General features: G+C 43.0%; 1 long non-coding RNA gene across 1 annotated transcript; it reads right to left on the bottom strand.

Moving 5' to 3' along the window:
- Positions 1 to 4261: 4261 nt before the first annotated feature.
- Positions 4262 to 15754, bottom strand: LOC143473544 (uncharacterized). The gene is made up of 6 exons (XR_013120544.1): positions 15633 to 15754; positions 7953 to 8037; positions 7480 to 7595; positions 7080 to 7234; positions 6655 to 6803; positions 4262 to 5311 (listed from the first exon to the last, which is right to left on the bottom strand). It is a non-coding gene; the product is annotated as an uncharacterized LOC143473544 (long non-coding RNA).
- Between the last annotated feature and the right edge of the window lie 6 nt (positions 15755 to 15760).

Genomic DNA, 15760 nt, shown 5'->3' on the forward strand with positions numbered 1-15760 from the left:
TTTTTTCAATTTTCTTAGAATATGGATTTTAGAAAGACATGAGTTCTTATCCAAATTTCAGATTTTCCATGTTTGTCTACTATCTTGTAATATGAAGTGGAACGACTGTGCCATCGGAGACACGGGTGGGGGTGAACGCCACATCTATTTGTCTTGAGTAACTACCTGATTCGAACTATACATACGCGTAATTGAAAGTATTTTCCAATAAGTCTTACGGCAGACGCTGCACGATTACAGCTGCCAACGTAAATAGTTACGAGGGGGGTGTAAATTGGACAGTTAAATGCGTGTCTCACGCTCAATGCGTGAGAGTTGGCAACCCTGGAGAAGTAGAGAGAAACGGGGAAAATAAAGAAATATACAGGCGGGCAAGACAGGAAAGGACAGAAAAAACAGATTGCTGAGACGAAGAAGGAGAGGAGAAGTGGAAAAGGAGAAATACAGACGGAGGAGACAGGACAGAGCAGAGAAGGTGGAGAACCGGGCGGAGAAAATGGAGAAATCCATTAGGAAGGCGAGAAAACTGACAGTTGAGACGGGGATGGGGGGCTTGACGAGGCGGGATAATAAATATAGTCAAAAAGTACTTGAATAAGACTGAATTAATTTCATATATAAGTTATATATAAATATAAATAGAACTGATAAACGTTACACACTCCTAACTCGTCTCACATGGTATTCCTGTGCACTGTCACTATAATTAGTTATCTTAAACGCTTCCTACGCGAATATCTCTTACAAAATCCGTTTCATAATTTTACCACGTTGAACTACATAATCAGCGACATCTTGTAGTTAGATACACTATAATTATTAAGACTTGATTTTATGTTTTACTAACCTGAGAAGAGAGCACGCGTTGAGCTGATGCAAACTTCCCAACTAGATGATTTATTCTTCCTCGTGATGTGCAGCTCCACCCTTGCATCTCATACACCCTCTTTGTCAGCCTTTACTCATTTTCCATCCATCCATTATCTTTACCGCTTAATCCCGCAAGACACGTGGGGCTGCCTGGAGCCAATCCCAGCACCATTGGGCGAAGGCAGGGTACACCATGGATAGGTCGCCAGTTCAACACATGGCCAACGCACACCTACGGGCAATTTAGAGTGACCAGAAACCTAACACTCCTAACACACTGTATACTATTACACTCGATACATGTTTCATACAACAGTACGCACGGACGTAATTTTGGGGGGGGACGGGGGGACATGTCCCCCTCACTTTTTCAAAAGCCGGCTTTGGTCCCCCCCCAGTTTTTACGGTTAAAACCGAATATTTAAATAGCGACGAATCCATGTCCCCCCCACTTTTGAAATCAAAATTACGTCCATGACAGTACGTGTTCTGTAAGTGTGAGGTGTTTGTGTTGAGACTGCAGCAGTACTAACATGTCACTCCCAGTGCCGTTTCAAGGTATTTGGGGGCCCCAAGCAAAGACACCAACCGGGGCCCCCCCAACCTCCACACCAGAAATCTCATGCCCAAACCCCCCTCCGGCCAAAAAAAAAAACATATCTGGCCGCAGTCCACCTTCAAGAACCACAGCATATACACCTCAAACTAACTACTTTACAAATTTACTACTTGTAGCTGAACATAGCAGATTTAAGTATGGGATTACCCGGGACGTATATATTGTTTTTAGCCTACCTGCTGCTAAATTACACCATTTGTACAGGTAGGCCTAATTTATCCAGTGTAAATCATCACTTACCACTGTCTTGTGTTTTTTTTTAGGGGTGGGCATAGATTAATTTTTTTAATCTAGATTAATCTCACTGAAATCTTGAAATTAATCTAGATTAATCTATATTAAAATGGCTCATATGTGTGCTACCCAAGTAATAACTAAAAGTCAGCTTTTGAGATAGGGTTTCTTAATACAGAGGGTGCATTAGACCAGGGGCTCATCTCCTGTTTCCAAAATGCATCAATAAGCCCTATCCGGACGGGATTAGTTTCTCAGGGGGTCCTGGGGTAATTTTCTCTTTTACGGGGGGTCCTCTGTGATTTTAATCCCGTCCGGAACGAGCATGTCCGTGTTTTTCACAGACGTCCTCAGAGAAAATTACAGGCGGAATTACCTACTGTTTTTCGCTGTACTCCATGGTCGTCTGGTAATTTTAGTCCCGTCCGAATCCACATGTCTGAGTTTATACATGCAGACATCACCTCGCGTTTAATAAAACAGCTATATGTCCACTGCCACGCACCGTAGTTACATGTTGGGCGCGCGTTTTCACGGAGATCCACGTAAAGACAGCGGCGAGCGAAAATGGATTTACTGGATTTTTTAATGGATTTATTTTATTTTATTTAACGGATTTATTTAGCTATTTACATTCATTAGCGATTTTTTATAATGTGTTTTCTGTATTGGTTTAACAAAATAGCTTAACTTAAACGGAGATCTTAAATGCTGAACTGAACAGTAGTAAAGTTAAAAGTTAAAAAGGAATCATCAGAGTTGGCAGTGTGACATTATTAAACATGCTATCACGTGACAAGGCGATGTCATGTGACCGAGAAAGCCAAAAACTCACGGGTCCTCCTGTTTTTTCAATTGCTGTCCGGATGCAAGAGTTTTATCACTGAGTACAAGGGTGAAATATTTTTCACAGACGTCCCCCTGAAAAACTAATCCCGTCCGGATAGGGCTAATGACTGCTTGAGGAAGCTGTTCTACTTTGATACTTGAAGAAAAAAACATACTCAATAAAATGTAGGCTACTCGTGTTCAACGGTTTATTCAGTTAAACATGAATTTGTAAGCCTACATACTGTACATTAAAAGGGGTTGATAACATGTTTATTCAGCTAAACATGATATTTGAAATGTAAGCCAACATTTAGTACATTTAATCTCACGGACATAATTTGGGGGGGACTTTTTCAAAAGCCGGTTTGGTCCTCTGAAGTTTTAACGGTTAAAAATAAATATTTAAATAGCGACGAATCTAGCGCTAGGACCATGCAGAAAACGACCGCTCCGAGCTCCGCTCCGGTAATATTTTACGTTCCTAAAAATGAATTTTCCATGAAGCAAACCTGGCGACTTCGTGGCTGCATCCATGTAAACACACGTACGATTTTTAATTCACAGGTTTGAAAACTCGTTCTCGCCCCTACTGTGCAATTTGGTTAGGAATACAGCCGAGCTAAACTGTCAAGTTGAAAGTCATCATAGTTTGCTTACCCATTTAGTAGATATATTAACGGCGATAATTTTTATATCGCCCGATAAGAGTATCAAATTAACGAACGCCGTTAACGGCCCACCACTAGTTTTTTTGTGTTCCTCTTCCTTCTTTTGTTTTCTCTTTTGGCTTCCTGATGGATAAATTCGCTTCATGGTTAAGTTTCATATTTGCCGGCGTCTAAAACTTGGCTGTCTGCCAGGACAGTGTCTGCCTGCCTTCAGCAGCTGGTGGGAGGGGCCCCCTTGAGGGGGATTCTGAGAACAGTGTCATTGCTCATGACTTTGAGAATGTAAAGGGGGGCTCACACAGTTTGTCGCTGCATTTAATTCTTAACCTGTTGTTGTCTGGGGGCCCCAGGCCAGCTTGGGGCCCCAAGCAATTGCCTGGTTTGCCTGCCCCATCGCGACGGGCCTGGTCACTCCAGTCTCTGTTCCACTCTCCGTGTCCCCATGGGTTGAACAGTCGTACAAGTTTGACTTCCTGACCTTCAGCCATCAACTGTTTAACAAAAAACACGAGAGTCTTTTTTTTACTGATAAGGACAGAGAAAACTAAGATGCATAGATCTATGCATGGGGGGGGGGGGTGTCCGAGGGCTAATGAGGCTGTACCATTACAGTGGGCAATTATAGATTAAGGCAAACCTTAATGGTTTATGTGAGGAAGAATAGGCTTGTTTTTGCAAGTATCCGTCGCTGCAGAATCAAAAGTCCAGGGGGTGGAGCTGGATCTAGATCCAACTCCTCCCACTGTCCATAGTTTCTTTTGGTCGGTCCAGGGGGCGGGCGGAGCTGCATCTAATCCAACTCCTCCTACGTGTTGCTTACGTTTTCCGACCAGGAAATAGAAATCTAATAAATTCACCCTTAAGACTTTTACCGTTTAAACATCAAAATGTTCTTTAAATGTTATTAAATAATTCAATACACGTTTTTTAAGTTTACAAGAAAACGTAAAAGTGAATAAGGAATAATGATCTGTAATTGCCAACATAATAAAGTACAGTACATTTCTTAAATATGTACAATTTCATTTTTTACCTTTAATAAAAAATACTTTTTTCGTTAGGATGGTACACTTCAGGTGTGCAGAATGGACAGTGGTATTTACTACAACATGTAGTGCACTGCACAACTGAAAGCGCCTGTCCTTTTTTCAAAACCGTGATATACATCTATAGATGGATGGAAAAATCTAAATAGCATTAAAACTGAGTTGAGACTGTTATTAAATATGTTTATTAAGCTTTTATGCATGATAATCCTTCTGCATCTATTTTTGTCCTTGTTTGTTGATCAGCATGTAGGGTAGTTAAATATAACTAAAACCCCTACAATGCCATCACTCTGTCTCTGTCCATTCTACGTTCTACGGCCGTGAACCCGGAAGCAATAAATGCAGGTGTACTCCGGGTTACCCCAGTTACTGAGGACCTGTAATTCCACCAGGTGGTACTGCCACACACAACACCATCCCACTATCATTTATCACCCCAAACTACTATATGCATTAGGTTACATTATAAAATATAACATGCTACACATTACAAAACATTACACATAATCCCTTCACAAACACACACAAACACACCACTGAAAATTGCACACACACTCACATGGTAATCTTTCCAGAAGCCATAAAGAACAGCAATCACTCTTTGTCTATGTTTTATCATCAATATACACTGTCCACATTTTTCAGTATCATATGAAACAAATATAATCATTCATCCTCCACACGACACTTACACAGGCACGGAACTTTAGACAAAGACATTGTGCGAACGCACATTATATAGGTGATTGACGCATACCCTCGTGATCTCGAGACAAGGCACAGGTGCGACTACGAACACACTCACAAACGACCCACACCTACGGAAGTACAAACATGGACATAACTGCACGCAGACGACACAACGACACGCCCACAGTGAAGGGTCCGGAGCTGTCACCGTGACTCCGGAGCATCCCGCGCAGCTGGAAAGCCCCGAACCTACACCGACGGGCAGGTCCGGAGCCGCCGGGATCACGATCCTCCGAGAGCCATTTCACCCGATGGTGGGAACTGCTGCGAGCAGCTCTAGAACACCCTCCCTGGGAAGACAGGGGAAAATACATTAAACACGGGCACGTTGACAAACACACGCCCAGGTACATTAAACACGAAAGGCATAAGAGGGAAAAGGGGATTAGGGAAGAACATTGGGACAGACAAACAGACAGGTACTGGCAGCCATGAGATCGCTCTCCCCGCTTGCAAGTGCACAAGCCAGCGACGCAAACCCTCCTAGGGTCGCAGGACAGACAGGAGGCGGAATCCCTCCGGTCGTCAAGATTGTGTCGTTGTTGCTCCGGGCGCACCTGCGCCCTCCTGCTTTGATCGCGACACTTTTGCCGCTCCTCTGGGCACCACCGGAGGGCTTGCCTTTCGCCGCGTACTGGAGGCTGCACGAGGCGCCTCTACCGGCGCCCTGAACCCCCACTTCGGGCCGCTGGCACAGCCAGTGCCTTCTCGCACTTCTCAGGGTAGCGTCTCGCCCCCTGGCGTCTCCATATCCTCCTCCACGGAGGCCTCCTGATCTAGAGACATCGGCAGCCGATGTCTCTAGATCAGGAGGCCTCCGTGGAGGAGGATATGGAGACGTCAGGGGGCCGGGTGACCCTTCTCCGACCTAACGGTCTCTTCGGAGCAGACAAAGGGGCTATCTTCCTCTTCGCCTCCGCTGTTGTGCTCGGAGGGAAGAGAACTAACGGACAGAGGAGGGCTGATGTCGTTCTCCTCTTCCTCGGCATAGTAAACTGTGGGGGCTGAACACTCTGACGGCGGAGGGCTGATGTTTTCCTCTTCCTCGCCATAGTAAAGGATGGGAGCTGAACACACTGATGGAGGAGGGCTGATGTCATTTTCCTCTTCCTCACCGTAGTAAACGGTGGGGGTGCGGAGTACACCGACGGCGCACAACTGGCTCCGTCATCCGTCTCTTCCTCTCCCGACTCCTCACTCCCTGATTCAAACTCGGGAGGGGTCGCAGCCACCATTCCCGCATACACTGCCAGTGGGTCCTCCTCGCCTTCCTCAAAGCTTGCCAGGGGAGAGAACTCCCTTCTCATTGCGCGGAGACCCTCTCTCCACGCAGCCTGAAAGAAGGGGTCTCCTCTCCTCCTCAGGGTATGCTGGGGTCGGAGGGCAGTGCCTCTCCATCCACACCGTCTGTGCGGCCAGCCGGAAGCATTCTGCCTCTGCCTCCGTTTCGGCTGTGGACGACACGCCCACAGGGAAGGGTCCGGAGCTGTCACCGTGACACTAACATTAAATGAATCCTTTTGGCTACCACTATTAACACTAGTATTACCACAGTGCTAAACATTATTAGCATAAAAACCAATGTGTAATCGTCTTTCTGTGTTTTAGTGATCGATTGGAACAGATCTCTTACCAGAATTTGGTATGTCTGGATGGGTTCTCCATCTTGATTGTAATTTAATGTTCCAATGAGTTTTCCTTCCTCATTCTCATACGTCATTCCGTGGAATTGCAGGAACACATAGGCATATGAGCACATTACAACCAGGCTACCTGGACCAGCTGTGTCAGGACATAGGAGGGCAAACTTAATAATTAAAAATACAAATAAAGCTATAAATAATTAAATCTGTTATTGTGCTGTGTAACTGGCTACATGTATTTGATGGATTACAATACAACGTTCAAAAAACCCACATTGCATAACGCATGACATTAGACAACTCAGATCCATTACTCAGTCGGTAATGCTTTCTAGAGCAGTCAGTACACCACCTTCAGGCAATGTTGCTGTAGCGGTTTGTGTATGTGTGTGAGTGTGTGTTTTTCTTGACTCACATAAACCACAAAGTCCTTGGGTGTCCAGTGGGTGACAGGACACGAGGGATGTGTTCCAAGGACACGTGGGTAATTCGGACGGGGTATGACAGAGAGATGACGAGTCAACCCTCTGAACCAGGGAACGCCCAGCACTTGCCAGGGTAGACCTCAGGCTGCAGTGCCACCCACACACACACACACACACACACACACACACACACACCGTATTTATAAGCCACCCGCTATGCCAATTGACAGAATGTATGGCTGTGCTAGAATGTTTACATTACCTAAGTGGGCATTAAAAAATAAAAACAGAGAGATAAATGTTTCCTGGATGCTCAGAGGACATACAGTAGTGTGTGTGTGTGTGTGTGTGTGTGTGTGTGTGTGTGTGTGTGTGTGTGTGTGTTTGTACCTGTATAACAGTGCAAGGATTTCCAGAATGGTACCACAGAGAAATTCCAAACTGGCTGAAGTACATAGGTCTGATCTGATAGGTCTCAGAAGAACAGGAACGTATCACACTAGCACCTACACACACCACACCACACACAGACACAGACAAACAACACATACACCACATAGACATTAAGTGCTTGTTCTCATCGCTAATTGTATAAAAGGCTACAGCTTTTTGTTTTCTGTCTGTTTGAACTTTTAATTTTCAAACTCAAATGACCAAACCAATTAACCCTTACCACGACAATTAGCCATACCCCTACAAAACCCGATACAGCCCACTTAGGAAACCCCAAACAGCTTCCCTACAAAACCCCATAAAAAAGAAGCCAATCAATCTTCCAAGCCTATGGTAATGCCCTAGTGAGCTGAGGCATTCCTACCATCCTCCACCGAGCCAGCGACCCCCCCATTTACATAACCCCTCACCTGCAGACTCCAGCGCATAGTCCGCCATCCCCGTCCCATCAGCCCTGGAAAGACTCAGTGCTCTGTGCACATTGCGTTCCACTTCCTGTCACACACACAACTCAGCATTAGGAACCAGCCTTACGTAAACAGGACAGTGTGTGAGATTCACAGTACAGGACTGGTTAATAAACACAGCTCAGCGGTCCTGGGAAAACCATATTATACATGCGCACACGTAGGAGAGCACACACACAACCACCCACACACAACTTTTCAAACATATTGGGATATCACATGCACAAAATTAGGCAGGATAAATATATGTGCACACCGTATGTATACTTTTTTTTTGCTGCTGGAGCCCATCCTGCAGAGTCTGCAGCTGAGGACACTTTATATCCACTCAGAAATCAAGCAACACATTCATATTTGAAATGAGAGGACCAGACTGTCAGTGTGAGATTCATTTCTAACAGCAGGTAGGGGTGTGTATTGGAGGGAAGTCTGATGGCATCCCTAATAATGTAGGTGGTGGATGTACCTTCCTCAAACAGGCAGGTGTGTACAGGGGTACAGGGAGGAGGCTCCTTCATAAAGGAATATAGGAGTTGAAAAACTATTTTCAACTATTTATATTTATATATTAACTATTTATATATTATTATTGTTGACAAATTCATTAAAGGGCCGAATCTAGCCCTGGTTCACACTGTTCCGCAGACATTTTAAACATCCGGGGCTTATGCAAAACGAACAGGCATTAAAGCGACAGGCTTAAAAAGGTTCATTTCTTCCAATTGCTTGCGCCCCACCTGCAATACCCATGCGCCCCACTAGTGGGGCGCGCCCCACACTTTGAGAAACGCTGCACTAAATCAACCTCAGATTTTATATTTATTCATTAAATATGAATGCAGCAAAACATTTTAAATATTTACAAAATTACGAGATGATAATTTAACCTTTCATTGTGTTATGTACTATTTTGAAAAACAAATGTATTCATTCTAAATAGCTCCATTAATATATTAGGCAGATTGGTTTGGCTTTGACATGAAAGTAAATAAATAGTGTAAGATGTGAAGACTGTATTCATTTTAGTTGGGCTGTGACAGAGTCTTGGCCCTGTGAGAAGAACATATATGTTAGTTTGATAGACTCTGTGTGTCTCTTCCTTCAGTTTAGTGGTCTAAAGTGACTGTGGTGTTCATGAGAGGACGTGTAAGCAGGAGCGTCTGTGAGGCAGATGGGAGTTTTAGTCACACGAAATGAAAAATGATTGGTTCAGAGTGATTTCCAGAGGTGGAACGAGTACTGAAAAATTGTAATTGAGTAAAAGTATCATTACTTTGCCTAAAATCTACTCAGAGTAAAAGTAAAATTACCCATCTCAAAATTTACTCGAGTAAAAGTACAAAATTACTTCATTTAAAATGTAATTTGAGTAAAAGTTACTTAGTTACTTGCAGTTATTTAATGCATGGATGAATCATGAACCAAATTCAGCACAAGTTGTTTTAATCGATTTCAAAGTGTATTTAAGTGCACATCCACACTTGCAAAAAGATCAGCTGGGCTCAGGAACATACTTCCTCACAGCACAAGGACAGTCACAACCTGTACCATAAAGTGCAAACAATTTTCAGTCCTATTGTCCAACGGACAACACTATGATAAGAATAAAGAAATTTAAATGACAAATTATTCAAAAAACAAAATGCACACAAAATTAAGTGCCCACAAGATGCCACAAATCAAACAAAAATGCAACAGATTTCCACTACTCACAAAAAAATGCCCACAGGATCCCACATCAAAAAAAAAAAAAAAAATGCTCATAGGATCCCACAATTTAAAAGTAAGTGCTCACCGGATCTCACTATTCACAATAAAATGCCCACAGGTTACCACAACCCAAAATAAAATATAAAATGACCACAGGATCCCACATCACAAAATAAAACAAAGATTAGAAACAGGATTCCACTATTTCACAATAAAATGTCCACAGGATCCCACAGAACCTGATAGATAGAAGATTTAAAAATAGAACAATCTCATCCTTTTGGAAAAAAAGTGCACCAGATTACGACCTGATTATGAGACAATGGAAAGGGCGCGCGCAAGGCAAGGCCATGTAATTGGCCTTCAGTTCTGGGACTCAGAAGTTTACATTTCTGCCCGGATTTAATTTTTCACCATCAATATTTTTTACTCAGTAGGCTAATGTGAGGGCGTTCAAATGTAGTGAAGTAAAACTACTTGGGTCAAAATGTTCTCAAGTAAAAGTAAAAATTACATATTTCAAAAACTACTCAGAAAATTACAAACAGTGATGGCTAAGTTACCTTGAAAAAGTAATCCGATTACTGATTAATTATTACTCCTTTTAAAAGTAACTTAGTTATGTTACTGATTACTTGATTTTAAAAGTAACTACGTTAGATTACAAGTTACTTTAGTAGTTACATTCAGCAGCAAAATAAATTTTTCCAATACTCACTTTATTGGAAGTGCATTTTTAACAGTAACAATGTTTTGAAGCAGGTTCGGTAACCAAGGCAGAAACTGCTTAATCCAAAAATCCAGAGGAGGGAAACTTTATTGATAACGCAACCCTGGCACGCGCAGGCTCCGCCCCCCAGTGTCACTTAAAGGGCAAGACTCGCCGTGAGGAGTAGTAGTCGCTACAGTATATCCTGACATTACGTTTGTGTAGCTGCGTGGTATTATTTGTAAATTTATTTGTAAACGTAATACAAGCGAACTGTTCAGTCAGAACAGTTTCAGCTTGTGAAACGAAATACCATTACAATTTCAAGCATTTTAAAGTAGGCGACGTTAGTCAAAATTCCAGCACTTTTCAAACCTGAAACACAAAGCAACATTAAAATTCTTCAGGTAAATGTTCCTTCCCCTGTTTTTGAGGGGTGTTTCTTCATACTACCACATATCGTTACGGGAGGACACTGCAAAAAATGACTTGTAAAACGCGCTCGCGCTCTCACATGGTCGCGCGCAGCGTGCGGAATCGAGTGCTACGGTCAGACGCAAAAGTAGAACTGAGCCAAGAAGAAAGCAAAAATATATATTTTTACTAGGGAAAATAAAAATAGTAACGCACAGTTATTTGGATAAGTAACTTTAATCTGATTACTGGACTGGAAATAGTAGCGCGTTATATTACTCGTTACTAAGTAACGCGTTACTGACATCACTGATTACAAATTACTCATAAAAAGTACTCAATTACAGTTATGTGAGTAAATGTAATTAGTTACTTTCCTCCTCTGTCGAAAACCGACAGGACCAAAAACAACAAATAACTGTCACTGGCACTATGAGGTTGCGACTGTGTGCCTGAGGGATTTAGAAAAAGAGAAGCATTTTTCATTTTTCATTAGTTGGGGAATTAACATGTAACACTTGCTTTTGAGTGCTTCGCTAGATTCCTAGCTAGATGTCCTATTTGTCATCACAGTGAAAAATCCCAGTGTTGACTCGTAAATAACTTTTCTAGCTATTTTTAATATGCTTTAGCTTTTTTTGTGAAGCACATGAAACTTTCTTGTCCCGGGCCCCAGCAAGACTGTCAATGGGCCTGCTCTTACTAAACTCATCCTTCAGGATTACCCCTACTCCGTTTCTCTTCCTGTCTACACCATGATAGAAGAGTTTGAAGCCATCACCAATGCTCCTGGCCTTGCTCCTCTTCTTGGTCTCCTGTACACACAGTATATCTATCTTCCTCCTCTCCATTGCATCAGCTAACTCTCTCCCTTTACCTGTCATAGAGCCCACATTCAATGTACCAACTCTAACCTCCACCCTCCTGCTCTGCCTCCTCTCCTTCGGCTTCAGAACCCTCTTCCCCCCTCTCCTCCTCCTCCTTGTCCCAACAGTAGTCCAATTTCGACTAATGCCCTGTTGGACAACAGCACCAGTGGCGGTCGTTGTTAACCCGGGCCTTGACCGATCCAGTATGGAATTGCTATTTTTGATCCGCATAATTTGATTTGGCACAGTTCTTACACCAGATGCCTTTCCTGACGCAACCCTCCCTATTTATCCGGGCTTGGGATCGGCACTAAAATACACTGGTGTGTGCACCCTAGTGGCTAGGTTAAAAAACCTTGCTTCCTGGGAAATTAAAATTGTGGTGCCTACAGTTTGGTCTGCTGCCACGCCTGATGTGGCCCCTGACGGTATATGAGTTGCCCATGACCAAAGTTGAGAAGCTGGAGAGGACAGTCAGTTCATACATCAAGAAGTGGCTTAGCCTCCCACGGTGCCTCAGCAACATCAACTTATTTGGACATGGTGCCCTGGATTTGTCCATCTCTAGCCTAACAGCACCAATGTGAGGCTAAACATGACCCTGACCTACTCCCAAGATGACCGGATTCAATTGGCCGCTCCCAGAGTGGCAACTGGGAGGAAATGGATCACATCTGAGGCCATAGAGCAGGGCTATTCAATTAGCGGCCCGCGGACCCCCTTTGACTGGCCCACCCCCCGACTGACCCAGCCTAAGCCAAAAAAAACGCATTTAAATCATATCGGTTGTGAGTTTAAAAAATTCCCAGCCTTCCTCTTTTAATTGAACGCACCGCTCCCGGTATCCTAGCAACGCCAGCCCAGAATACGCTCTCCAAGTAGGACAACCACGAAAAGATGTCACTGACAGGTCAGAAACGTAAAATTGACAATGAAAATCGCTGTTTTAACCCTGCCTGGACTGATAAATATGTGTTTATTTTACCTCAAAGATTGAACTCTAAGCCAGTATGCTTGATTTGCAATGAAAGCCTGTCAGTGTTAAAAGAATATAACATTCGGAGGCCCCATGCTGAGAAACACCGAGCTTTTGGGACAGCATTTTCTGAAGGGACAGAGGAGAGGGCGACTAAGGTGCAGAGCCTGTTAGCATCTTATAACAGGAGTTGTCCACATTACTAAAGACATTTACAGAACAAGAGAGGGCCACAGCCGCCTCACTGCGAGTGTCATGGAATTTAGCAAAGAAAAAATGACCCTTCACTGATTCGGAAACTGTTAGAGACTGCATGATTGCAATATTAGACGGGGTAATCCACAACGAAAAAATCAAAGCCAGTGTGACATCTGCAGTCAAAAGCGTGCCCCTATCAGACACCTCAAACATGCGCAGAGTGGAAATATTAGCGACAGAGGTGTTTGAGGCTCTGCTGAGCAACCTGAAAAAAGTTGAAACCATGTCACATGTGGACAATGTGGACAAGTCAACAGATCAGTGTGACACGGCACAGCTGTGTGTGTGTGCGCTTCTATGATGCAGGACACCGGTGTTTTCGCGAGGAGCTGCTCTGCCTTCTACCCCTCAAAGGTCACACTACAGGCGAAGTGCTCTTTGATCAAATCCCAGGTTTCTTTAAAGAAAACAGGTTAGATATGACTCGGGTCTGTATGCTTGTGACTGATGGTGCTCTGTGTATGACTGGTGAGTGGACTGACAGCGCGATGGACAGCTGTTGCTTCCCTCATGCCCTCCTCGGGCATTTTTGTACATTTTTTTCAAATTTTTTTTCATTTAATTATCATTTTGACTATGTTGCAGCAAGTGGTATGAATTTTTGCAGAAAATCTACTTTTTTATAAAATTTTTGAAATCTAATATATTTTACTCTTACACGTCATTCATACTTGCTCGATGCATTTTGCACCCTCTGGACACCTTCGTGGCAAAAATGTACACGCACCAAAAAACTGCTCTTAAATCATAATACATCAATATTTTATCTTGCTTTTTTTTTCATAAATCACTTAATCAATTTCAGACCTACTCAAAACTACCAAACATTAAATTATTTTCAGGATTTTAACCCTTTAAATGACAGTTAAATTATTTGAAGTATTGCAATTTTTTTGGAAAAAAACACAAAAAATTGATTATTTTCCATAAAACAAACAGTAGACAGATGGGGCATTGGTGGTAATTAGAGTCTTAGATATGGCAAAGATTAGTAACAAAATTGTTTTGATTGCATTATTATTTTTTATGTAGTGCCAGATTTCATATTTTGCACCCTTTGGACACCTTTGTGGCAAAAATGCACATGCACAAAATCAGCAATAAAATCCTCATATGTCAACATTTTTTTTTTGCTTTTTTTTCATAAATCACTTAATCTACTTCAGCCCTGATCAAAATGATCAAATATTCAATCATTTCCAGAATTTTAACCTTTTAAATGACAGTTTAATTACATGAATGATTAATTATTCGTTTAAAAAACCCACAAAAATTGAATTATTTTCCATATAATAAATACTAGATGGATGGGACATTGGTGGAAATTAGAGTCTTGGATATATCAAAGATTAGCAAAAAAATAGATTTTATTGCATTATCAATTTTTATGTAGTGCCACATATTCCCTCTGAACACCTTCGTGGCCAAAAATGCCCCATTGACTTCCATTGAAACCACGTTTTTTGATCTCACTGCAGTTACAGTATAAAACCATGCATTTTGAAATGTCAGTATTTCATTTTTAAGAAAAGTAGTGAAATTTGACATTTTTACTATATTCCATTGGATTCAGCCATTTTTCCATTTTAGGCTGATGAATGAAATTCTTGTAATTTTGCCAGTTATATTATGGAGTCATGTGACTAACAGGGAAACCCCAAGTGTGTGTGTGTGTTCAGTTTAGAAAGAAAGAAGGAATTGAAGAAAGAAAGAACACTTTTGTTGTAATTGTTATTGCTGTCACAAATGTACAATGGAATTAGAACTCTGAATTTCACTATAACCCCTAACCATAACACAACAATACACACATATGGAACAAGAGGCAGCCATGTAAGGTGCCTGGAGAGCCTTTGCTCAAGGGCCCATAGTGGTCCTAATGAGGGTGGGGTACAGATGGGGGCTGACTTCTCTAACCTCTGGACCAACTTTGAGTTTAGCTACTAAAAGTTTAGTTTAGTTAATTTCAAGCAGACCAGCAGGCACTGCAGCATGTGACCTGGTGCTCTCTACAAATACACATGTTACACTTGGTGCAGGTGGTAGAGGACCTCTTCTTTAGGCCTGTGCACAACCAGCACACACCTCTCTTTCTGGTGGCAGTAGTGCCAATTATCAGTTATATATCAGTATATATAAAGAAGAGGACAAGAGGCCACCGGGCGGACCGCCCGGTGGCCTCTTGTCCTCTTCTTTAATTGCATCGATATCTCCGCCTTCAATGCTTTTGTGCTGTTCACTTCTGTGGATCCCTCGTGGAACCAGAAAAGAACATACAGACGGAGGCTGTTCTTAGAGGAGCTGGGGAAATCCATGGTGTCCTCAGAGATTGCGCGGAGACGGCACCCTCCACGTACAGCAGCTGCTGCTGCCGCCATGGTGATGGATTTGCAGGCCTCTGTTGCTTCTCATACAGAAACAACTGATATAGCCATTGGCACTTAGGCCAGGTGCAGCATGGAAGAGGTGGGATTGGGCTTGGGACAAGCCGACCCATGTAGCACAAAGCAGACGTGCAACACTATCACAGCAGACGCAGAGCACGGGACTCGAGTAGGCTGTCACCAGGAGACGACGTCTTGATCACAGACACAGCTGAGCCAGGTACTTTGATGTCCGCACACAGCTCTCCACGATCATACCTGGTCGAGGGACCACAGGGGACGCTGCGGCGGAACCGTTCTCACCTGAATCCCATGCCAGAGCAGGGGTCAGAGTGGGAGCAACAGTCACTCAAGACAGCCTGAGGCGAAGAGACTGCTTCAACAGTCACGCTGACTGTGAACACACCTCACATCCCAAGAACCAGGTCTGG

Source organism: Brachyhypopomus gauderio, chromosome 13 (genome assembly GCF_052324685.1).
Source record: "Brachyhypopomus gauderio isolate BG-103 chromosome 13, BGAUD_0.2, whole genome shotgun sequence".
Classification (NCBI taxonomy): domain Eukaryota; kingdom Metazoa; phylum Chordata; class Actinopteri; order Gymnotiformes; family Hypopomidae; genus Brachyhypopomus; species Brachyhypopomus gauderio.